At 43.6% G+C, this 24,979-nt stretch overlaps 1 protein-coding gene across 5 annotated transcripts in view; it reads left to right on the top strand.

Moving 5' to 3' along the window:
- The window catches only part of HOMER3 (homer scaffold protein 3), a 126,125-nt gene that overhangs the window by 28,931 nt on the left and 72,215 nt on the right, over positions 1–24,979 (top strand). The window lies entirely within an intron of this gene.

Raw genomic sequence — 24,979 nt, forward strand, 5'->3', positions numbered from 1 at the left:
AAATTGGATAAAGCTCTATGGTAGTCTGGAAAACATAGATACAGCCAATGACTATATCCATATTTCCACATAGCCTTAGGGTTTTATCCAAGTTCAGCAGCCACCGCTATCAAATGCCGAAAGTTCGGGTTCGGATGGACTCGAGCATGCTCAAGGTTCGCTCATCTCTAGTTATGAAGCAAGGAAGGTAAAATCAGATGCAGTGGGCCAAAGGCAACAGGTTATGAAACTAAGCAGCAAATAAGGGAATTAGTGAGTCTATACCTCTCAAACAATACATTTTAACCCCTAGACGACCCTGGACGTAGGGTTACGTCATGGAAGTCTGTCCCCAGACGACCCATGACGTAACCTTACGTCATGGGTGTTATTCCCGCTATGAAGCGCGCTCCGGAGCGGAGCGCGCTTCATAGCAGGTGGGGGCCGGCTGCAATCAGCAGCCGGGACCTCACCGGTAATGACACGCTGCAGCGATCGCGCTGCCGCGTGTCATTAACCCCTTAAACGCGGCGCGACCGCAGCGTTTAAGTGTAAGTGACAGGGGGAGTCCCCTGTCACTTACCGATCGGGACCCCCGCAGTGTGACTGCGGGGGTCCCGATCGTTGAAACGGACTGCTGGAGGTCTCTTACCTGCCTCCATGCGGTCCGATCGGCGATCTGCTACACTGAGCCTGCACAGGCAGGCTCAATGAGCAGAGCGCCGATAACACTGATCAATGCTATGCCTATGGCATAGCATTCATCAGTGTATAAATCAAAGTAATGTATGTAGAAGTCCCCCAAAGGGACTTCAAAAGTGTAAAAAAAAAAAGTTCAAAACACTATTACACTACCCCAAAACCCCTCCCCCAATAAATGTCTAAATCACCCCCCTTTCCCATTATATAAATAAAACATATAAAAATGCATAAATAGATAAACATATAATATACCGTAGCGTGCGTAATTGTCCGATCTATTAAAATATAACAAGCGTCATTGCGACCGGTAAACGGCGTACACGAAAAGAGGGGAAAAAGTGCGCAGATTACCGATTTTATGTTACATTATATATTTAAAAAAATCAATAAAAAGTGATCAAAACGTCCGATCTTCACAAATATGGTATTAATAAAAACTAGAGATCATGGCGGAAAAAATGACACCCCATACAGCCCCATAGGTGAAAAAATAAAACCGTTATAAGCGTCACAATAGGCCCATTTTATTAATATTTAATTGCCAAAAAAAAGGATTTCATAAAAAAAAATATATATAACATTAGAGAATCTGTCTAACCTGCATATGGTTGTGTTCGGACTGACCTATAGAATAATAGTGTCATGTCGCTGTTACCATATAGTGCATTACGTAGACACAGGAACCCCCCAAACGTTACCATATTGCATTCTTTCTTACGATTTCACCTATTTATATCTTCATAAATAATATATTTGGAATTCCATCATACATGTTATGGTAAAATGAATGACGCCATTACAAAGTACAACTATTCCTGTAAAAAACAAGCACTTACATGGCTTGTAGATAGAAAACTGAGAGTGCTAGAGCTCTTAGAAGGGGAGGAGGGAAAAACGAAAGCACTAAGATCAAAATTTGCGCGGTCCACTGGGTCATTTTGGGCCTGGTCCTCAAAGGGTTAAGAAATGCTTGTACATTTGGAATATAATGCATCAGTATATACCTAGATTTGTTTGTGAAACTACCCTTTATGTATATTTTTATGAAAGTTGAGAAGTTGAGCTGATTTTTAAATAAAAATTACTGCTTAGAAACACTCCTTTTAAGAACTGTGGGCCAGCAAATAATATGTTCATTTGGAGCATAAGGTGCCATATTGTGCACAGGCCATGATTTGTTATCAGAACATTGACTAAGGAAGCTTTGTCACATCTGAAATGTGTCGGGTATAGCAAATGAACAAATAAGGAATATCTTTTATGGAGCTGAAGAGCCTTTATCTTTGTTGTTAATTAATATTTCTTTATAATAGGCAAATTTCAAAAATCTTTTCCCTCGTTCACGCTGTTCCCACCTTTTGATATGACCTGTGATGAATGTAGACTTTTTAATGTAACTGTACTTTAAATAAATATAACAGTGAAAGTGATTTATGACAATCTCTTCACCTTATGGTTACAACAAAGTTGACCAACAAAACATAGTAATCACTGAGCTCAGGGAGATCAGTGAAAAAAATCTAATGAAGTACTCATTTAAGAGTTGCAGGTTCTCCTTCCCTGGAGGGATATCTGGCTATTCCCGTGTTTTGAGACTGGCAACTGAGACTTCACTGACCCTTTTTTTTTGCATATTTAAAACAAAGTTGAATGCATAGGTTAAAAAAAATCAGTAAAATTAATCTTTACAATCTAGCAATATACTCATCAGAGATTACTTATGGCTTCAAGCATCACACATATGAATCTTTGGGCTCCTACAACAACTCATGTTTAGTGCATGTTCAGTCCTTTCCTAGATGTCCCTTCAAAATGTATCGCAAAAGGTGCTGTACAATACAGTATAGGGCAATTACCTCAAAAAGAGATACCGAGCTATAGGAATATGCAACATGAATAACGTCAACAGTATGCCAAGCTCTTGGTCCTGGATCTCCTTTGCTTTCATGAGTACTACATTACCACAGGAGAAGGCTTGTTGTCTTAAGGGTCTTTTACACTGGCCGATTATTGTGCAAAAAAATATTAAAGGACAACTCCGGCGGGACCCCCCCCCCCCCAAAAAAAAACACAGACACACACAGACACCATACTCACCATCCCTCTGTTGACGATCGCCACTCCATTCGCCCGCCGTCTGCCTCACCGTCACCTGCGTCCGCCGTCCAGCGATGTCTCTTGCTTCCGGGTCCATGAGAGAGAAAAGGCTGCCAGTGCGCTTGCGCACAGGTAGCCTTTTCATTGGCTGGAGCGCATCACATGGCTTCCAGCAAGCTCAGCCAATCAGGGCTGAGCAAGCTGGAAGCCATGTGATGCGCTCCAGCCAATGAAAAGGCTGCTGGTGCGCATGTGCACCAGCAGCCTTTTCTCTCCCATTCACTCTCAATGAAGACGCTTAAGAGGAAGAAGACCCGGACCGCCCCCCAGCTCTGACGTCACCCGAATGTATACATTCTTTAACTTCCGGGGTGGGGGGTCGAGAGTCGGAAAGTGGGGGAAGGGGGCCAGAACGGGTATTTAACCACATTACAAAGTTATATAACTTTGTAATGTGTGTTAAATAAGCCCAAAAAAAATTTCGCCGGAGTTGTCCTTTAAATAGTTCTAATTTAAGCGATTGTCGCGGCAACAATCAACTGTTGAATGAAAATTTGTTTAAATGTCATTGATTGCATCTTTTGAGCTACCCTCAAAATCATTGTTAATCATTCTCTTATCCTTCTGCATAAACACTAGTCGTTCACAGTACATAGATACAAACGCAATTACGAATAGTATATATAAAAGCAATTACGATCATTCACAGTATATATAGGAACGCGTTCTTGCACGGGGTGAACATCTTCCCATTCTTTTTCTTAACATTTTGGCCACATTCTTATTTGTGGTGCTGAAATCAATACTCAAGGGAAGCAGTCATGATAAAATAATAAACTGCCTGCTGTTTTTAGTTTTTGTGGGACTTTCTCTTTAATGTTTAGGACAGCGTTTACATGTATCACTTCTGGTTATCATTGCTCCAGGTTTCTGAAATAATGAACGTTTTTAGCTGAAAAATGTGTCAATGTGTAAGAATAGACTGTAGAATAAGGTAACAGTTCTTGTGGTTGTGATTAGATTGCATCTTTACTCAGTTCAGCATCGCCTTCCCACTTCTCGGAGGAGGTAACAATTGTGCTGTTAGGAGTTGGTGAAATATTTAAATGTAGGCAGTGTGAGAGAAAGGTGTGATGTGTCCTTGAGTAAAGCACAAGACTTTTGTGCTGCTTTATTCTGCAGTTTATGGCCCAGATTTATCAAAGTGTAAAATAGAAAGTGGTGTAACCTGTCTATAGCAACCAATCACAGCTCAGCTTTCAGCTCTGTTGAGAAAGCCTTTGAACTGGGCCATGGAGGGTTGGGGTGAGCGTTCAGTGTAATAAGGCAGGTGCCGAAAGGGATGTTTGGGACACATGTATGCTTATACAGTGGGATACATTGCAGCCTTCCATCTGAAGTATACTTCGAGCATATTTTTCCTACATATGCATCTGATGCAAGACTCCAAATGTGATGTGAATCCATGTTTATGTTCCATATTATGGAGCTTATAGAGTAAGATCCCATGTTTAGGTGCCGTACTGTGGAGAGCTTTGTTGGTGACAGTAGTAACTTTTAGTTGTATTCCAAAGTGGATAGACAACCAGAGCAGAGACTGGGGCTTGGCATCACTCTAGTGGATGGACAAAAAGATGATCCTGTTTCCTGTATTAAAGGGGTAGTGCGGCGTTTAACATTTATTCACTATATAACACACATTACAACTTACAACTTTGTAATGTGTGTTATTTAAGTGAATAGCCCCCTTGCCCGTGTCCGCCCACCCTGGAAGTGTGGTGCATTATACTTACGTATTTGCTGTCAACCCCGGCTGCCATCTTGGGTTGACGACGTCAGAGGGAGGCCGGCATGAGGGACGGATGGAGCGGTCCGTCTGGCCTTCCGAAGATGACGTTGTCGGCCCAAGATGGCGGCCGGAGTCGGTGAGTATAATGCACCACACTTCTGGGGTGGGGGGAACACGGGGAAGGGGGCCATTCATTTAAATAACACACATTACAAAGTTGTATAACTTTGTAATGTGTGTTATTTAGTGAAAAAATGTTAAAAGCCACACTACCCCTTTAAGGATGGACAGCAGAGGGGAAAGTTTTAAGAGGGGCAGACCAAGTGATAATGAGTTACAGTAGTCAAGATGAGTTCTGCCTACAGAACTGGAGTATACTAAAGAAAAAACGGCATAGATAGCAGCACAGCCAAAAACTCTCTAAACAACTTTATTGGGGATGATCATGCTCAATCTGGGAAGGGTGAAACCCCCCAAAACATTATTGGATTTTTTAAAATGTTTTTTTATTTGATAAATAACACTTTCACAGCAGTGATGTTACTATTGCCTTTGCCTAATATCATTTGTCTACTCTTTCTCTATAATTTTCCCAATAACAAAGGAGCAGATTGTATTTTTGAGATGCACATGACTGAGTATAGGACGTGAAAAACAGATCTGATTACACCATAATCCCAAGACAGTGGGTGTGCTGCCTAGGAGTTATGTTAGTACCACAGACTAAAATGGAAGTATCAGGTTTAGTAGGTTAGTAGATAGTAGAAACACAGGAAGTTTAGTTTTTGAAAGATTCAGTTGCAGATAGAAAAAGGACATGAAGTTAGTGACAGCAGACAGTCACTAGTGTCTTATGTGCTTATAGTAGTTCAGGGCTGATGTCACCAGAAGTGGTACCTAACTCGCATCAGTGTAGAGATGGCACCAAAAGACATATCTGAGCCAAGAGTAGGAGTTTGTGTCAAACACTGCCGATGGGTCCAGAAGAATCAATAGAGAACCGTTATGTTCAGACTTAGGACCCGTTCCCACTGAGGAAAGAAACATGTTCATTCTTCAGCGCGTACAGAGCAGGAGCGCGCGCCTCCCATAGACTCCCATTATGAGCGGGAGGCTAACGGCATTCCGCGGCGGACAATTCCGTCGCGGAATTCCGCTACCTTTCCTCAGTGGGAACGGGGCCTTAGCCTTCAGAGGATCTTTTGACACTTTGTTACGTTATTGGTGAGAAAGCAGATTAGGTGAGAGACCAGATGTTCATACGTTTCGAGAAGAAGAGGAGAATTGAGAGAGATGCATCAGTAACAAATTATGTTTTTGTAATAAACAGGTAATAGCACCTTGTTTAAAAGAAGAGAGAAAATACCAGAAGAAAGAGGTTAAAGTGGTATTGCCATTCTAAACATCTATGGCATATCCACATGATATGTTAGAAATGAGGGCAGGATGGGGGTCCTCATTATTGAAATAGGTGAAGGTTTATAAGAAATTTATAGCATATCGTGTGGCTATGCCAGAAATGCTCGAGTTGGAAATACCCTTTTAAATATTTTAGTTGAGTAATGACAACCTTAAGAGAGCCAGGTTGAGGCGTGAGGCAATAGGATCACTAAAGCAGGTAGTAGAGGATGTATGGCGGGGGGGGAGATTGATGTCACTTGTGGACTGGACGATCATTTAATGGCAGGTGTAAATTTTAAGCTTAGAATAAGCAGACTAATGTAAGGGTTGATTGTAATCTTGCAGCTGCCACATGCGGCCAAGGCGCATGGTCTGGTAGTCAGTGGCCTTACGATGCTGCTTGCAGCCACTGGCCACCATTTTGGGGCATGGTGCTGGCCTCATGCAGCAGCTGCTACATTAGGACTTTAGGCAGTTGCGATGCCCTGACCCGTGTGGGTCACTTCGCAGTGCAGATGTGAGCGGGCAGGAACCGGGGCAGCTGCGGGGTATAGGATTGTCACAGTACAGGGCCTGAGGGTGGCACAGCTGAGGGATCGGTCTGCAGATACTGCGGTATACTTGCTACTGGGCATGCGATTCTTCGCTGTTCCTAGTCAGGGCACCAGTAAACGGACACCAATGCCAGGATTCAGTAACAGCGGTGGTTACACTTTTATTGTAAGTGAGGTAACTGGTAGCAACAGTCTCTTCCGGATGCAACCGGGTATATAGCAGACATATATAGACAGAGCAAAGGTGGTGCTGCATAGGCTGAGGTGAAACGTGCCGGATGATGGGAGTAGTAGTGAGAGAAGAATAGAGATGCTGGGTGGTTTAGAATACTTGCTGTGAATATCTTGACTTGTTGAGCAGAGAAATAACAGGAACGTCACCCAGATGAGGAGGAGATACTCCAGGCACTTGAGCAGTTGAGCAGCCAGGATCTGTACAGCAGAGCACCAAGTCCACTCTTCTGAAGGTGAAGAGGGACACACAGAAACACAACCTCCTTGCTTGGGAGCAGGGAGCAGACTCTCTGGCAAGAGGAAGTCACATGGTAACCCCTGGCCATAGCTCGACGGCCATTGGAGGAACCATGGTTACAGGGCATGGTCACGTGATCCTCAGCCTTTGCATACCACTGCACAGAGTTAAACACATATACAATATACATGAACCTGAGAGTAATAGGGACTATATAGTCACAGTTGCAGTGCAAATAGTTTCCAGAACAGGCATGGCTGTAATAGCAAAAATAAACTGACAGTGAGAAACAGACAGCGTGTTTTGGGACACTGCATACCTCCCTAGCAAGTTTGAGTCGACCTCGGCAAATCTCGAGGGGTAGCAAACATGAATAGACTGGACAATTAGACAACAGGACTGAATGATGATTGCGAATGCTGAAGTTCTGAATGCTCAAGGCACAGGTGACAACGTGAAACTAAGAAGAGAGAAAACCCTGGTGGCAGGACTTCACCTAGGGGTGCCTAACGTACTCTGGTTACAGGTAGTTAGTGTGTGAACAATCTGACATGGAAGCCAGGACAACTTAACTGCTGGTGGGGGACCCTCAATATTCCAGCCAGTTAAACAGTAGGTTTCCAATATAAAGTGTTACCCTACTGGAAAAAGAGAACCGTGAAGACCTGTGTACTGCCTTGGGTGTCTGTGTGAAGTGTCTTGGACACCTGGAAGAGAAAGAATAAAATAACAAAAACAAGCATACATTTGGCGCGCCATACATACCAGTCAATCACACGACACAATTACTCAATAGGCCAAACACACGAAAAGGTATCCAAGGTGCAACATGTATGAACAAATGTGAATGTTAAGTATGACTATGCGTAGCAACTACGGTGTGTAGGGACAAGACAGAGGTGAACAGACATTGGAAACAAAAGGAAGGGAAATACAAAAGACAACAAATACTGCGAGGTCTGGAGGAGGATTGGCTCACATAACTCTGAAGACATCTAAAGAAAACTGGCTCACATAATCTTTCCACCTGTAGATATAATACTGTAATGAGAAATACAAGACTTGTTAAGAAAAGACACTCCTGCCAAACTATACTTTCTCTGAGAGGTATATAAACTGACTTCTCTTACTCAGAGGAGGAGCTATCTGACTCTGACACAAAAATAAAGATAGATACTGTTTCTTTTTCAAAAGAGCCACTCTACTCTGAGGCTATCTCTGTGAAATTTTGCATACTCAGAGGAGAAACATACATGAATAACCTTGATACTACTGGAATATGATACTAAAAATAAGTGCAATAATAACCTTTTGATACCACATAATTGGACAAAAGTGCTTTAGGAAGGAATGGGTTAAGTGTCTGTTTGGTAGAGTCTCTTTTAGGCAATTGAAACCATCGTCCATGTAAAGGCTCTGGGACAGGCACTAGAGAACAGTTTTGTAATGGTAAGTGTCCATCAGCTCATGGCTGGTTAGTACAGGAAACTTGGTCAGGAGGACCAGGCACGAACCTTGAACGTTGCATAGCAAGAACTTAGAACATCAACAGTCAAACAAAAAACAGTTTAAATACTTATTGGGAAGAGGCAGAAGGAACCTCATTAGGACCCTTCTCTTTCTTCTGCTTCTTCTTCTCCCAGGGGTAATAAAAGCGTGGAGGGCCCGGAGCAGAAGCATCGCTAGATGCAGTGGTGACCACGATGCTAGGCGCCACTGTGGTGATAGGAGAGATGATGGGGGCCACATGGTAAGTGACTGACGTGGTGGAAGAGGCGGCTTTAGCCACGGCAGTGGGAGCAGTAGAGGGGGCTGCTGTAGTAGATGGGCCCGCTGTAGTGGAAGCTGCAGGAGCAGCGCTAGGCATAGCGGTGGCAGCTGTAGTGGCAGGCGACAGGGCAGCAAGGGCCTGCTGAATGTCCTTGATCAGCTGCATAATGTTAGGCCCAAGCCCGAGCATCCATTGCAGCAGGGGCGGCAAATCATGCCCTGGAGGCTGCCACAGACCCGGGGACACTGAGGCCTTGGCCGAGTTCTTTACTTTGAGGCCCGGGACGGGAGACAGGAAAGTCGGCTCACTTACGGACGGACCGCCCTCCGGTGATGTGGATCCTCCAGTAGAGAAGGCTAAGTCGCAGGCACTGGAACGGTCTGGTTTTCGCAAGATGCGGGCACCAGGAGTGGATCCCCCGTCCTGATTAGCAGAGGCCGGAGTGGAGGCCCGGCTGTGGCTTTCGTCGTCCGACGGGACAGCGCCCCAGCTGGTGTCGCTGTAGGACAGGAGCGGAGCTAGCAGGCACGCTGGATCAAGCACTGGCAGGGACGCTGGAAGCTCCGGTATCACAGGATCGGCTGCGGCAGGTACGCACCCCTTGCAGGACGCCATCTTGCTGCGCACTGGCCGGATCTTGTAGCAGGAAGGGGAGGAGCAGAGGGCTGGAGGATCAGGTTCCAGAGTCTGCCCAGCAACAGTGACGTCATCCGGCCCAGGCAGCCAATCAGGAGCAGTCAATGTAAAGTCTATGGTGCCAGGCGATTCTCGCGCTTTGGCGGCATGGCGGTTAACCCCCCCCCCCTCTCCGGGGTAGGGCGCAGCCAGAAATTGAAGTAGACGGCGGCCATCTTGTGTACTGTTTAGGGCCCGAAACACTTCAATCACACCCATAGTAATCGGCAAAGTCTCTGGGGGGTAACAGCACAGTTCTGGGCACTTGAAACTGGTACAACACAGTCTGTATCCTGTTCGTGACGCCAAAATTGCGATGCCCTGACCCGTGTGGGTCACTTCGCAGTGCAGATGTTGTGAGTGGGCAGGAACCGGGGCAGCTGCGGGGTATAGGATTGTCACAGTACAGGGCCTGAGGGTGGCACAGCTGAGAAACCAGTCTGCAGATACTGCGGTATACTTGCTACTGGGCATGCGATTCTTCGCTGTTCCTAGTCAGGGCACCAGTAAACGGACACCAATGCCAGGGTTCAGTAACAGCGATGATTACACTTGTATTGTAACTGAGGTAACTGGTAGCAACAGTCTCTTCCGGATGCAACCGGGTATATAGCAGACTTATATAGACAGAGCAAAGGTGGTGCTGCATAGGCTGAGGTGAAACTTGCCGGATGATGGGTGTAGTAGTGAGAGAAGAATAGAGCTGCTGGGTGGTTTAGAATACTGGCTGTGAATATCTTGACTTGTTGAGCAGAGGAATAACAGGAACATCACCCAGATGAGGAGGAGATACTCCAGGCACTTGAGCAGTTGAGCAGCCAGGATCTGTACAGCAGAGCACCAAGTCCACTCTTCTAATGGTGAAGAGGGACGCACAGGAACACAACCTCCTTGCTTGGGAGCAGGGAGCAGACTCTCTGGCAAGAGGAAGTCACATGGTACTCCTGGCCATAGCTCGACGGCCATTTGAGGAACCATGGTTACAGGGCATGGTCACGTGATCCTCAGCCTTTGCATACCACTGCACAGAGTTAAACACATATACAATATACATGAACCTGAGAGTAATAGGGACTATATAGTCACAGTTGCAGTGCAAATAGTTTCCAGAACGGGCATGGCTGTAATAGCAAAAATAAACTGACAGTGAGAAACAGACAGCGTGTTCTGGGACACTGCACAGTGTTCACACTCTCAGCCTCCTATTACCATAAGTGGCATGATAGTCCCAGCACTTGTATACTGTGTGGGTTTTTTGTAACATTGGACCCTGTGTGTGACAGATTTCACTAAGTGCCATATATCATAGCTATATGTTGAAGGTATACTTCGGGACTCCTAGATTTGTATGTTTACATACAGTGTTAATGCGGTGTGAACCTAGCCTTACTCTTACAAAGGGGCAGTTACAGAATTGTGTTATTTGTCTGTTGATTAGATCTGTAGATCTGGATCTGTAGTTCATTTATAAAATGTAAAGAAGAACGAGAATATAATTTTCCCCACGAAAACTTGGTTTTATAGGTTAGCTTAATACATGTACAGTACGGTCATCAATAAAACACATTTTCAGTTGCCTTGTCAGGCACTAGGTTGATTTCTCATCGCTAAAATATTACGTACCTACGGCCCAGCATTCCAGAATTATCTGGTGAGGTGTGCATTATCATATAATTCACATTGATGCAGATAATAAAATAGGTATGTGTAAAAGGAGATGAGGAGTAGAGAAAACTCTTCTCCTCATCACTCACAACCAGCTAAGACATAGTAAGTGTCGGATCAAACAGCTTTCCTGGTAAATAGGTCTTTTCGTGTGTGTAGCCAAGATATGCATTAATCATCTTGACATCTGCATACAGAAAAAGAACCTTTGTGTTCCATGTTGTTCTCATAAAGAACTTCAGGCAGCATCTATATTCCCTCAGGACATGACCTAAAACATGGCAGCACCTAGATGTGTAGCTTGCCTGTCGTCTTCTTGTTTGCATTTCTACAGTTATGTGAATTAATATTGCCATACTGGACAAGATAGCCTGCACCTATATTGAATGCATGTAATGTAAGGTAAAGTTCAAAAACATTGTTAAAGCGGATATGCGACAGTAGAAAGAATGAAATAAAAATGATCCAATGATCCAAAGTGTGAATAAGCCCTTAGGCTACATTCCTGCATACTGCACATGGCACTACACCACATTGGCACTACATAAACAGAGATCTGTGCTGCAAATCCCAGTGCACAGTACATTTTTTTTTTGGCGACACAGATTGCGGCCCAGTACACACTGAATGGGGCCATTGAAAAACATTGGTCCTATGCTCTGTCCGCAATTGCATGTTGGCAAAGGCCTTAGTCAAATACCAAAAGCAGAAAGGACCTACCCCATTTTGCAGTGAAGGTCTAGGAATGTTTATTGAGAGCACAGATAACCCGAAAAGAACCCCAATTTACGTGTCTGCTTTACAGTAGCTGCAGCACTTCCTTACTAAAATCCACAACAGAAAATCCTCTCTAGAGGGGTTACTGAGGAGTGATTAATATGGTTACACCCAATATAACTGCACTCCCTGCTGTCTCGGCATCAGTCATCCATTATGGCTGATGCAGAGACACACAAGACTGGGGTAGCCATTTACCACACAGCCAGTCCTTTCCAAGCATATGACTAGGCATGTTACTAGAGCACAGAGGAAACACTATGCTGTATTGGAACAGGGAAGGTAGAGAACTTCTGGGACCACAAGGTGGATGCCAAAACCCACAAAGTTTTAAAATGTATTAGTAAGTAATTTATTGTGCATTTTCATACACAATTTCTGCTGTTGGACAATCTCTGTAAAGAGGAGCAGATGTACTGTTATATAAGATCACATCTGTATCTTTGGGGTATTTTGGCACAGGTTTGCACTTCATTTAAATACATTTATCATGTCTTTTAGACACTAAGAAGGAAAAGTCACATCATAGGAAGAGATGAGGTCTCTAACAGGCCACTGTACCTGTCAATCACTCCCTCACAGCATGCTGACAGAACAGAGAGCTGTGGCTAGTTACGGCTCAAACACTGCCCGCATGACTAGTTTATGGCTCTCCCCTTTCCTCGCACACAGGATTAAACAGTTTTTTACCTGGACATGAAGCTACAGGCCTCTGACATGATAGGAGACCCATCTGCATGTCTGTGCAGTGGTTCTGGGAGTCTGATTTGCACAAATGTGCTGCTTGGTTCTCTTTAACATGCAACAAAATGTGATTAAAATTGTCATAGTGTGTTGCAAAGTAAACCAACCAATAACTAGTATCAAACGTTAGACAATATATTGATATGATACATTTGGCACGTTCTTAGACTGTCTAGTCTAGGTTTACTTTCTAACTGTCGCACTGGATTGGTAAGTAAGTAATGTGGTAGACTGAAGTTAAATCTCCTGGACATAATGGGTTATGTATGGGGTCTCCAGGTGCACTGAATGGGAAAACCATGTTTCCAGCCTAGGATTTTGTAGGAATAGGGCTACAGAGTGCCATCAGTTTAGAGCCGCTCTGCTTCTCATCTGTTTACAGATAGATGAGATGATTTGCTTCAGCTATGACAGAATGTTATGTGCCTGTATGGCAACATCTCATGACATGTCACCATCTAGCTCTTTTCTTGTTCACAATTCCAGAAAAGATTTATAGGAGATGTGAAGTTTAATATAATCAGTATAACTGAGCAGTAATTGGGCTCTTTATTTGTTATGTACATGGTATAACTTCAGTCTGAGACTGGGGGTCCTTGGCTGAGGAACAGTCTGTGCGCCCCCTATAAACAGTCTAAATACAGTCATATGAAAACATTTGGGCACCCCTATTAATCATTTTTAGTTGTCAAAATTTGGGTTTTTGCAACAGCTATTTCAGTTTGATAAATCTAATAACTGATGCACACATTAATATTTAAGAATTGAAATAAGGTTTATTGTACTAACAGAAAATATGCGATATGTATTCAAACAAAATTTGACAGGTGCAAAAGTATGGGTACCCTTATCATTTTCTTGATTTAAATACTCCTAACTACTTTTTACTGATTTTCAGAAGCACTAAATTGGTTTGGTAACCTTATTGAGCTTTGAACTTCATAGCCAGGTCTATCCAAATATGAGAAAAGGTATTTAAGGTGGCCACTTGCAAGTTGTTCTCCTATTTAAATCTCCTCTGAAGAGTCACATCATGGGCTCCTCAAAACAACTCTCAAATGATCTGAAAACAAAGATTTTTCAACTTAGTTGTTTAGGGGAAGGACACAAAAAGTTGCCTCAGAGATTTAACATGTCAGTTTCCACTGTGAGGAACATAGTGAGGAAATGGAAGACCACAAGGACCGTTCTTGTGAAGCCCAGAAGTGGCAGGCCAAGAAAAATATCTGAAAGGCAGAGAAGAATGGTGAGAACAGTCAAGGACAATCCACAGACCACCTCCAAAGACCTGCAGCATCATCTTGCTGCAGATAGTGTCACTGTGCATCGGTCAACAATACAGCGCACTTTGCACGAGGAGAAGCTGTATGGGAGAGTGATGTGAAAGAAGCCGTTTTTGCAAGCACGCCACAAACAGAGTCGCCTGAGGAATGCAAGCACGCCACAAACAGAGTCACCTGAGGTATGCAAGCATGCCACAAACAGAGTCGCCTGAGGAATGCAAGCACGCCACAAACAGAGTCACCTGAGGTATGCAAGCACGCTACAAACAGAGTCACCTGAGGTATGCAAGCATGCCACAAACAGAGTCGCCTGAGGAATGCAAGCACGCCACAAACAGAGTCACCTGAGGTATGCAAGCACGCTACAAACAGAGTCACCTGAGGTATGCAAGCACGCTACAAACAGAGTCGCCTGAGGAATGCAAGCACGCCACAAACAGAGTCACCTGAGGTATGCAAGCACGCTACAAACAGTCACCTGAGGTATGCAAGCACGCCACAAACAGTCACCTGAGGTATGCAAGCACGCTACAAACAGTCACCTGAGGTATGCAAGCACGCCACAAACAGAGTCGCCTGAGGAATGCAAGCATGCTACAAACAGAGTCACCTGAGGTATGCAAGCACGCCACAAACAGAGTCACCTGAGGAATGCAAGCATGCTACAAACAGAGTCACCTGAGGTATGCAAGCACGCCACAAACAGAGTATGCAAAAGCACATTTTGACAAGCTAGTGTCATTTTGGACAAAGGTCCTGTGGACTGATGAAACAAAGATTGAGTTGTTTGGTCATACAAAAAGGGGGTTATGCATGGCGGCAAAAAGCACAGCATTCCAAGAAAAACACTTGCTACCCACTGTAAAATTTGGTGGAGGTTCCATCATGCTTTGGGGCTGTGGGGCCAATGCCGGCATCGGGAATCTTGTTAAAGTTGAGGGTCGCATGGATTCCACTCAGTATTAGCAGATTCTTGAGAATGTGGTTCAAGAATTAGTGAAGTTGAAGTTACGCCAGGGATGGATATTTCAGCAAGACAATGATCCAAATCTACTCAGGCATTCATGCAAAGGAACAATTACACTGTTCTGAAATGGCCATCCCAGTCCCCAGACCTGAATATCATTGAACATCTGTGGGATCATTTGAAGTGGGCTGTCCATGCTCGGCGACCATCAAACTTAACTGAACTGGAATTGTTTTGTAAAGAGGAATGGTCAAAAATACCTTCATCCAGGATCCAGGAACTCATTCAAACCTACAGGAAGCGACTAAAGGCTGTGATTTTTGCAAAATGGAGGATCTACTAAATATTAATGTCACTTTTCTGTTGAGGTGCCCATTTTTTTGCACCTGTCAAATTTTGTTTGAATGCATATTACACATTTTCTGTTAGTACAATAAACCTCATTTCAATCCTGAAATATTACTGTGTCCATCAGTTATTAGATATATCATACTGAAATAGCTGTTGCAAAAACCCAAATTTTGATAACTAAAAATGATTAGGATTAATAGGGGTGCCCAAACTTTTTCATATGACTGTATGTGCTGTGATCTGCAGTGACCAAAGGGCTTGACAGGCTTTCATTTGTAGAATTCCGGATGGAAAGTTGGATGTGAAAACTGGATTTTTGTGAAAAATTTGTCTTTAAAAATTAGATATTCATCAAATGTTTTGTAGTCATAGAGGCAGTACACTAAAGCCTTGTAATGTTTTCTCTGTAAGAAACTGTGTAGCCTTGCAGTTTGCACACTTACATCTAATGATCACCAAAAAAAGACTTTAGGGAACACTATTAATAAAAAAAAAACCAAAACATCTTTAATAATCAATTGAAAGGTCAATATTAACATTAAAAGCATGATAGACCAGTAAAGAGACTGCAAAAAGTGGCAATAGGGGGTATGGGGTATTTACTGCAATAGAATTGTCAGGGATCAGTGTTGCAGTGTGGGTATGTCACGTTCTCTTTCATCAGTATGGTAATCATCTAGTTTTTTAAAACTGTGGATGTATTCCTGTTACTTATTTATTCATGTGTTGCCTGTGCCATTATATAATTTTAGGTGTTTTTGAATCCTACATCTAACTTGTGTCTGCTAACCTGTGTTGGAGTGGTGTGCTGGGGACCCACCAGTAGAATTGATTATGGGGATTTACCCAACAGTTATGATACATGAACATATTATCTGACCCCCTTAGGTCTCATGCACATAAAAGCTGTTGTTGTTTGAGTGGGCACAGCGTTAATGAACATTTGATCATCATAATGTAATTGTAAGTCATTCTGCGTTTACTATCTAAGGCCTTTGTGGTACTGTTATGTCAGGATGTGGCAAGGGCTTAACCCCTAATGTTGCACCCAATTTAAAAATGTTCTTCTTGCCTTCCAAGAGCCATTTTTCATTTGACTGGGCCATATGAGGGCTTGTTTTTTGTGGAATCCAATGTATTGTGTTATGCTTGGGTGAAAAAGTTGCCTTTACCAAGAACCTGTATGCTGATAGGGTAAGAAAAGCCTGGCATCTTGTCATCTTGCCACTTGCACTGTCAGCAATAGAGACACAGTGAGTGACTTGTAATAACTACAGTAAGTAGAGTTGGGCCCACGTCAGTTCTAGGACTCACAGGGTGACTCACCTGCTCTCTTGCAGACCACTCCAAACCTATTACCAGTTGTGTACCTTTATGATTAACCCAGTTATCGTTTCGAAAACTGTGCCAAGAATAAGCAAGTATATATTAACATGCTTGGATCCATCTGTCATTGACCTTATTAAGAATGCTTTATTTCAGTGTCCTACATTTTTATGTGATACTGAAAGCAATCAGTACCCTAATATAAACCATCCAGACCATCAGTTCTACTATATGTCAGCACAATAGAAGCCTATGAGTATATGACTATAATGTACTGTAGAGCTTTTTTCTAATGGGTTAAATGATATCTGTAAGAAACAAAATTGTGGCATGTTCCATTGCATGTTTTATTACAGAGATAATCTTCCTTAGAAGCTTTATCCTACAGGAGAATATGGTACTGATATACAGTACATGCTTTACCATGAGCATGAGGCTAAATTTTTGCTGTTCTAGCCAGCACATTAATTCATGTACAGGATGTCTAAACTGAAGGGCATTTCATTTTTCCACACTAACACCATGAATAATAATGTCCATATATTCTTTAATGTGTACAGCCAAATATCTTAGCAACTGCTTATCAGGTCAGCAGAAAAAGTCATAGTAAATCAGTGTAACTGGCTAAAGACTAAAATAAGAACTGCATATACTGTCAACTATAAGGGAATTGTTAGTTGTTTAGTTACAGAGGTTAACAAAGAGCTCATAGCCCAGGAATCACAGGAGCAGGCAGTGAGCAAAGAGCCATTCTAATCATATGCTATCAGTTTTCTATGTTGTTCCCCCACTGAAGTGTTTACAATCTATTGGCTACTATGTCTCCAAGGGAAATTCCTGGTACGTAACTAATGAATGTTTTATTAGAAGAGGGGTCAAACGCAGTGTTTTTTTCCATCTTGCCTCTGTATGCTTCTTAGCTTTTCTCATGTAGTTATGTTGCAGTCTCTTTTTATAATATAACCTACAAATATCATCATTATTTTCTTACATATGTAATTTAAATGTGATGTGTGCAACATGGACTGTTACACATTTCCTTGAAATAATCTAATTTATTTGCTTATTTGATATTTTCCTTAGCATGTGTACATTCCTTACATGGAAAAATTAGACTGTGAGCGCTACTGGCAAAAAGGAAACCTGTGAACATTTATGTTGGCGGAAGGTAGATTCTCATGTACAGAATTGCAGCGGATTTCATGCTGTGAGTTTTACAGTGAAATCCGCTGCAATACTGTGTACTGTCATGGCCATGGCTCCTGCCCATGCTCCCGCCTGCTTCTCTGGCTCCCAGGTCACTGACATCCCGCTTAGCCAATCAGTTCACTTCTTGCTCCAGCCACTGATTGGCTGAGCAGGACGTCAGTAACCTGGGAGCTGAAGAAGCTGATGGGAGCACAGGCAGATAAAGTGTTAGCTTGTTTAAAGCCGGGCAGCTGATGGGTTAAGTAGGCAGTGGTTACTTTCTTGCAGTGGAATTAAAATCTACTGCGAGAAATCAGAGCCATAGGCCACAACAGTACAGAGTATCACAGTGGATATCGCTGTAAAAGTTGTGGCATGACATCCGCTGTGATACTGTACGCGTGAATCTACCCTAAGAATGGGTTAAACATGAACTGTACCCAATCACCTTATGTGTTTTTTGGCACTCATCAGGTTACCAAGTGTAGAAATGGTGGCCATAACGGATTAGCCAGAGCTGTTTTTTAAACACAAAATAACCTTGTAAATGCCAGACAATCCTTTCAGATAAGGGGAAGGTGTTTGTCAGACACACATTAACATAGTGTCCCAAGAGTAAAGTATGATCTGCATAAATCTGATCTAATAAACCTGAACTAAGGCTGCAGTCACACCCAACATGGGAAGACTGCCACTGCCGTTTTTGTGCCAAAGCCAGAAATGGATCCGGCAGGAAGCAGAAGTACAAGTCCTTACTGCATAGTTCCTGTTCCCTTTGAATCCACTCTTAGTTTGGGCTCAAAAACTGCAGTGGCAGTTTTCTCAAAAAACTGCCAAGTGTGACGGCAGCCTTAGAGCTAATTAAAGTGTTACTTCTGTTTTTCGTTCTTTTCTAGTACAAGTAGTGGTAAGACATGTTATCACAGCAAAATGCTTCTTTCTTATCAGACTCCTCCCCTCTACCTCCTGCACTGATCTCTTACTCTTAATTTACAGGCAAAATCAGCATGTAGTAAAGCAATAATAAAGTCTGACTCCTAGATCACTGATGGATAAGGTTACTGCTGCAGCCCATACAAGGCAATAGACCATTGAGACCATTGAGTGGGAGGAGAAGAGCGCAGCTGCAGGAAGAGAGCATTCTGCTGCTTTACTCCCTTGCTGTATTTACAGGTGTGCTGAGCTCACACCTGTTTATTGATTCCTGTGTGTATGAGTGTGTGTACTATCGCTGTAGAAGGCTGTGTGTGTGTGTGTGTGTGGTTTGCTATGGCTGCAGCAGGCTGTGTGCGTGTGCTATGGCTGCAGCAGGCTGTGTGTGTGTGTATGTGTATGATATGTCTGCAGCAGGCTGTGTGTATGCTATGGCTGCAGCAGGCATTGTGTATGAGTGTGTGTACTATGGCTTCAGGAGGCTGTGTGTGTGTTTGCTATGGCTGCAGCAGTGTGTGTGTGCGCTATGGCTGCAGAAGGCTGTGTGTGTATGCCATGGCTGCAGCAGCCTGTGTGTATGCTATTGCATGCCCCACTATGTGTGCCCCCTTTATATCACTATGGCTGACCCCTCTATATCACTATGTGTGACCCCCTCTATTTCAGTATGTGTGACCCCCTCTATGTCACTATGGCTGACCTCTATATCACAGGCATCTGGCACTGTTAGCAGTTTTCCTTTATGTACGGTGAATATTAGGTAGAAACATAGAAGATTGTCAGCAGGAAAAGACCACCTGCTCCATCTAGTCTAATTTTGAGTAGTTCAGGACATGGAGGCTGGAGACTGGCTGCATCCACTGAACACACACAGAAGAAGCTGCTTTATATCTTTCCTTATGCCCTCAGAAGTTGCCTTAGGAACATGTAGGGCATTAGGGAGAAGCTGCTAAGCCAGTGTGATAAATAACTCCTCTGGTATCTGGCTGGCCATTTATGAAGTAGCAGGAGTCAAAGTCTGAGTCAGTCCTGATAAAATTCAGGAGCCGGCGTTGAAGTCGGAGCTGCGGCTTACCGACTTTACAGTCCTGGTTTTATTTATAAAATGGAAAGGGGGGGGGGTGATTTCAACTTTTATTGGGGAAGGGCTATGTCATATTTTTAAAAACTTTTTTATTTTATTTTTTTACACTTTTTAGGTCCCCCTTGGGAACTATAACTTACATATATTTAATCAGTAACACTGATCATTGCTATACCATAGGCATAGCATTGATCAGTGTTATCTGCGATCATTGCACTGACCTGCTTGTGGTAAGAGACCTCCGGCAGCCAGATAGACTGATCGGGACTCCTGCATTACACTGAGGGGTCCCAATCGGACAGTGACAGGAGCACAGCTCCTGTCACTGACTTTTAAATGCCACTGCATTGAAAGGGTTAATGGCGGGCAGCCACTGGATTACAGTGGCCTCTTATTAACAGTGAGGACCCAGCTGCTCACAGTTCGCTTCAAAGCGGCCCTGGACAACATGATGTAAATGTATGCCATGTGTCACTTGGGCCATGACTTTCATGGCATACATTTATGTCAATTGTCGTTAAGGGGTTAATGCTGGTGGTTGTCTAGGTATCACATATGCACCTTTTTGCTCCATGTCCCTCCACCCTGTATGTTTTTGTATGAGGATTGGCTTATTTGGTAATTGCTATATTATGAATTAATAAAATTATGATTTTATTCTGGATTGGTTGTGGTTATAATTCAAGATAAGCAAATCAAGATATGCTGCAAATCGCTATGTCAATTAACTTCGTTTTGTAAAGCGAACTCCTACCGATTCGTTAAGGAAATTCTCAAAAACACAAAATGGCTGCCGCACATGCTGTCTGAAGTGTCACTGGGTGCCGTTCCTATCAGCTGCAGGCCCCTCTGTGATGTCAGCACCTCACCCTCTATATAAGGCGGTTTGGAGGTGGCCAGTCGGCTGTGTGCGAAGGAGAGCAGGATGGCAGCAGGTAGTTCGAGCAGAGCAGGAAGAGACCTATTACACGGGGCGACATTGAGGAGCAAATGAGCGTTCTTTTTTTTCCACTCGCAGCCGCTGCTATTACACGTGTCAGCAGCGAGTGAGTTACAGCCGGGGGGGGGGGGTGCAGAGAGATGCGGGGAAGTAGCTGCGGGGGGGCTGCCCGGGTCATAGCTAGATTGTCCGGGCAGCCCATAGCAGATAGCAGAGGTCTGCTGCCGCCGCTCCTATTCCATGCAGCGACGGCAGCAGATCGCTGCTATATGAGCCGCTTGTCTTTCAACATGTTGAAAGACATACGGTTACTACGATCAGCCGACATCATGTCAGCTGATTGTTGTGTTCTATTACACAAGACGATTAGCGACCTAATACGGCCAATAATTATTTTGTGAAATAGGGCTTTAACAAAGTGATATAGGGACAAAGAGGAGAGGAAATTGGATGACTGTCTGGCTGATTGATATTTTTAAAAATAATTGTGATTTTCCAAATTTTTGACACTTTTACAAGGACATGCTTTAACAAATTTGCCCTTCTGTAATAATCCCAGTATTGTAGCTAATATAGTTTTTGCTGTTTTAATAAAATTCGTTAAGATTCTATTAGCGAATCTTAAAAAATATATATACGCTAGTCTTTCATATTGTTTTTTTTCCCTGTAAACGCATACATACATACATACATACAAGCACATATATACACACAAGAACACATACATTTAGGCACATATAGGCACACACTGTATATACTGCTTGCACAGACACAGGCACACGGTGTAAATACTCTCACATATACACAGGTACCTATGTACCCAACAAAGAGAGATAGACACACACAACCAATTACAGTAAGCCCTTCTGTGCTGCCTTTCTGCAGAGACTGTTGCTTGGACAGCCTGTGGGTGGAGCTTCCTCCTGTAGTTTCCTCTGATCTTCCTCTGTGTGTGAACAAGAGCTTATTGGAAATAGTTCCGGCGACTGTTAAAACAATGTCAGAATCTGCCAGGTAGCGCCCTTTCCTGCTCGGAGGGCACAGCTGCAGCTGCACTGCTCGCACACCCCTAAGGCTGACCCTGGTTAGAAACAAAGTAGAAACATGGACGGTACTACCAATAGCAGAATCTCCATCAGCACTCCAAACTCAATAGCTCCCATCTAGTGGTGCTTTGTAAGCGGCACTCACCAAAATTAATCTCAGCCAACTTTACTTTTTCAAACAGAGTCAAAGGACACAGACACAGGCTAAAGCCATTTCTCTGCACATGGCGCTGTGCAGTGAAAAGACCGTCGCCTATGTCCTGCTGGAATACTTAAAATATTATCTGTGTTTTTAATTTTTAAGCTGATAAAATGAGGCATTTAAGACAGACTTGATTCTGGGTATATGCAACCCAGGGATTCATGAACATAAGTATATTTGGTACAGATCTCGATTATGTGGTCTGTTCCATCATAGATGATCATACATCGTCATAGATTGTAAAACATCATAGACGATGATACATCAGTTTTTTAAAACATAGTTTTGGTTTTTATTATGTCTGTGAGAAATAAGAGGGTTCCATGGAGAATATAAAGGTCAATGGACATACCTATGGTAAAGGAGCCACTTGGACCACAATGTGAGTTTTTATTCTAATGGAGTTCTTAAGAGAACATGTCTCTAGCAACCATTCTTTCCCATAGTACTCATATCTCTATCTCAGTGATACATTGGCACTGAATAAAAGGACAGAAGAAGAGGAAGACTTGGCAGTACTCAAACTACGTGTTATTTTGTGCAACCATATTAATCTGATTTTTCATAAAAATGTATGTGTTAGGCTGGTTTCACACATGGCATTTTTTTTGAAAGGCAGCCATTGCATTTTTTTAACCAAAACCAAAAGTGGATTCAAAGTAGTGGGTAAAATAAAGTAAGCACGTAAATGTGTCCTACCTGCCGGATCCACTCCTGCCTTTGGCTCAAAAAATGTGTTATTCCACCTGTATACGACTGACTTTCTGTATAAATGAATTTGCTAAAATACATTCATTTAGTTAACTTACCTCCTGATATGCTGCTCTTTTAAGCTAACAGGGCTTACGTCTAAAAATAATCACAGATTTTTGCAATGAGTGTGATGTAATTAATTTCACATTTCCAATCTAAGATATGGGGGAGCTCACCGAGAGTGCAAGAAAAGCAAGCAAGCAAATTATTTTCACATTTATGACAGGCACAGCCTTAATAAGGCTGCTTTCTCACTACGTATCAGACCGGCCGTTCCGTGACCCCGGCCGGGTCACGGAATGGCCGTCCGGCTGCAGAGCTCTGATGTGGGCGCATCAGCGCACGCCCGCATCAGATCTTCCCATGGCACACAGTAAAGCAAGTGGCCGGAGCCGCTCGCCTCACTGTGTGAACTGACAGGGCTTTCTGCGGCAGGAATTCACTGAATTCCGGACGCAGAAAACTGACATGTCAGTTATTTGCGGCCCCGTATGGGATCCCGGCCGGAGCATATACACATCGTATACGCTCTGACCGGGATCCCATAAAGAAACAGGCATTGTTCCACCGCGCAAAAAGTACGGCCGTTGTTGCCATTGGCAACAACGGCCGTACTTTTACGTAGTGTAAACATAGCCTAAATCTGTATATATATATATATATATATATATATATATATATATATATATATTAGAAAATGTACCCAGGTATAAAGTGACAGTGTGTTAGATTTTTTGTTTACGGGGAAATCAACAATATACTTTACAAATGGCTGTAAGTCAGTACTGATCTTGGTTTATTTTAGTGGGTCCAAAAGATGCCACTGAAGTCAGTAATATCAGCTGCAGGTTGTCACTCCTCTCTGTTATTAATGAAAGCTGTACTAAGTACCCAACAGAAGATAGAATAGAAGATGTTTTCACTAAACTATTGTAAAAGAAAAACCTCTAGAAACCTATGAGACTCCAGCTCCCTTTGAAAAAAAAAGTAGTAATCATATTGGTTGTTAAAGCATTTTAGTGTAGCATTTTTGAACCGCTTCCGTTTCCCATGCACATCGCTGGTCTATGACCGAGCAGCGGGCCGAAGCACTGGAGGTGGGCCGGCAAACCCCCAGTGGTAGGAAACCCCCACCCCTCTATCATGCGGCTCTATTAGAATCAATAGAGCCGCATCACAGGGGGGCGGAGATTTCCCCCCACTGGGGGCAGATGACCCGCCTCCAGTGCTTCAGCTGAGGCCAGTGCCCGGTAATAGACCAGCGATGTGCATGGGCCAAGGCTAAAAAAAAAGGGCCATGGCACTGGTTTCCCCACGCCACCGCCGTTCTATTGATATTCTACCTGATGATACATTCGCTTTTAGGCTTCAGTATACCTTCCCAACTACCGTTAGTGTATGTTTGGGGGGGGGGGGGGATGTCAGTCACTGACATCATCTTTGTGAGGTAAAATCTGATCTCCAGATCATTCTACCAGTTATTTTTATGGGTTCTATTTATTTCTATGGGTCCATTTTTCCCCTACCCTCTCCTCTTGAGCTACCAACAGGCCTGGTTATTTATGTGACTGTGATTCTTTCTATCTGCACATTCATATCTCTATAGCTCTGGCTGAGCGCTAATTCCCTTACCTGTGCATTGCTGGGCCATGCAGCTGTGAGGGTACAAACACACTGGGCGTATCCGCAGCGGATTTCTCGCTGCGAATTTGCAGCGAGATTCGCTGCGGATCCCTGCTGTGAGTATGTCAGCAGCCCGTCCCGTTAACCCCCTGCCACCGGGGCCTATACATCACCTGGTCCCCGCTCTGGCTTGCTTCGGGGCTCCTGGTGTCTTCACGTCCCGCTCAGCCACTCAGTGCGCTGCAGCAAGGCAGCGCACTGATTGGCCGAGCGGGACTTGCCGGGAACCCCCGAAGCAAGCCGGAGCGGGGAACAGGTGAAGTATACACTCTGGGGGTTAACGGGGCGGGCTGCTGACATATTCACAGCATGATGTCCATCCTGCTGCAAGTTTTTCTGCCCATAGAGTGTACAGGGCAGCGATTCGCAGTGATTCTCGCTGTGAATTCGCAGCGAGAAATCCGCTGCGGATACGCCCAGTGTGTTTGTACCCTGAGGCTGGATTCATTGACCGTGCTGCACGGAGTGAACACGGAACGTGTGAATCCAGCTTATTATTTTTCCTGTGCGCTTGTGTGGAGATTCTGTTAATTCTTTGAGCGGAGAGCGAAGGCGTGCAACACAATACATTGAGACACTGAGGCAGGCATGATTCCA

The sequence above is a fragment of the Dendropsophus ebraccatus genome, chromosome 3, assembly GCF_027789765.1.
Source record: "Dendropsophus ebraccatus isolate aDenEbr1 chromosome 3, aDenEbr1.pat, whole genome shotgun sequence".
Lineage (NCBI taxonomy): Eukaryota > Metazoa > Chordata > Amphibia > Anura > Hylidae > Dendropsophus > Dendropsophus ebraccatus.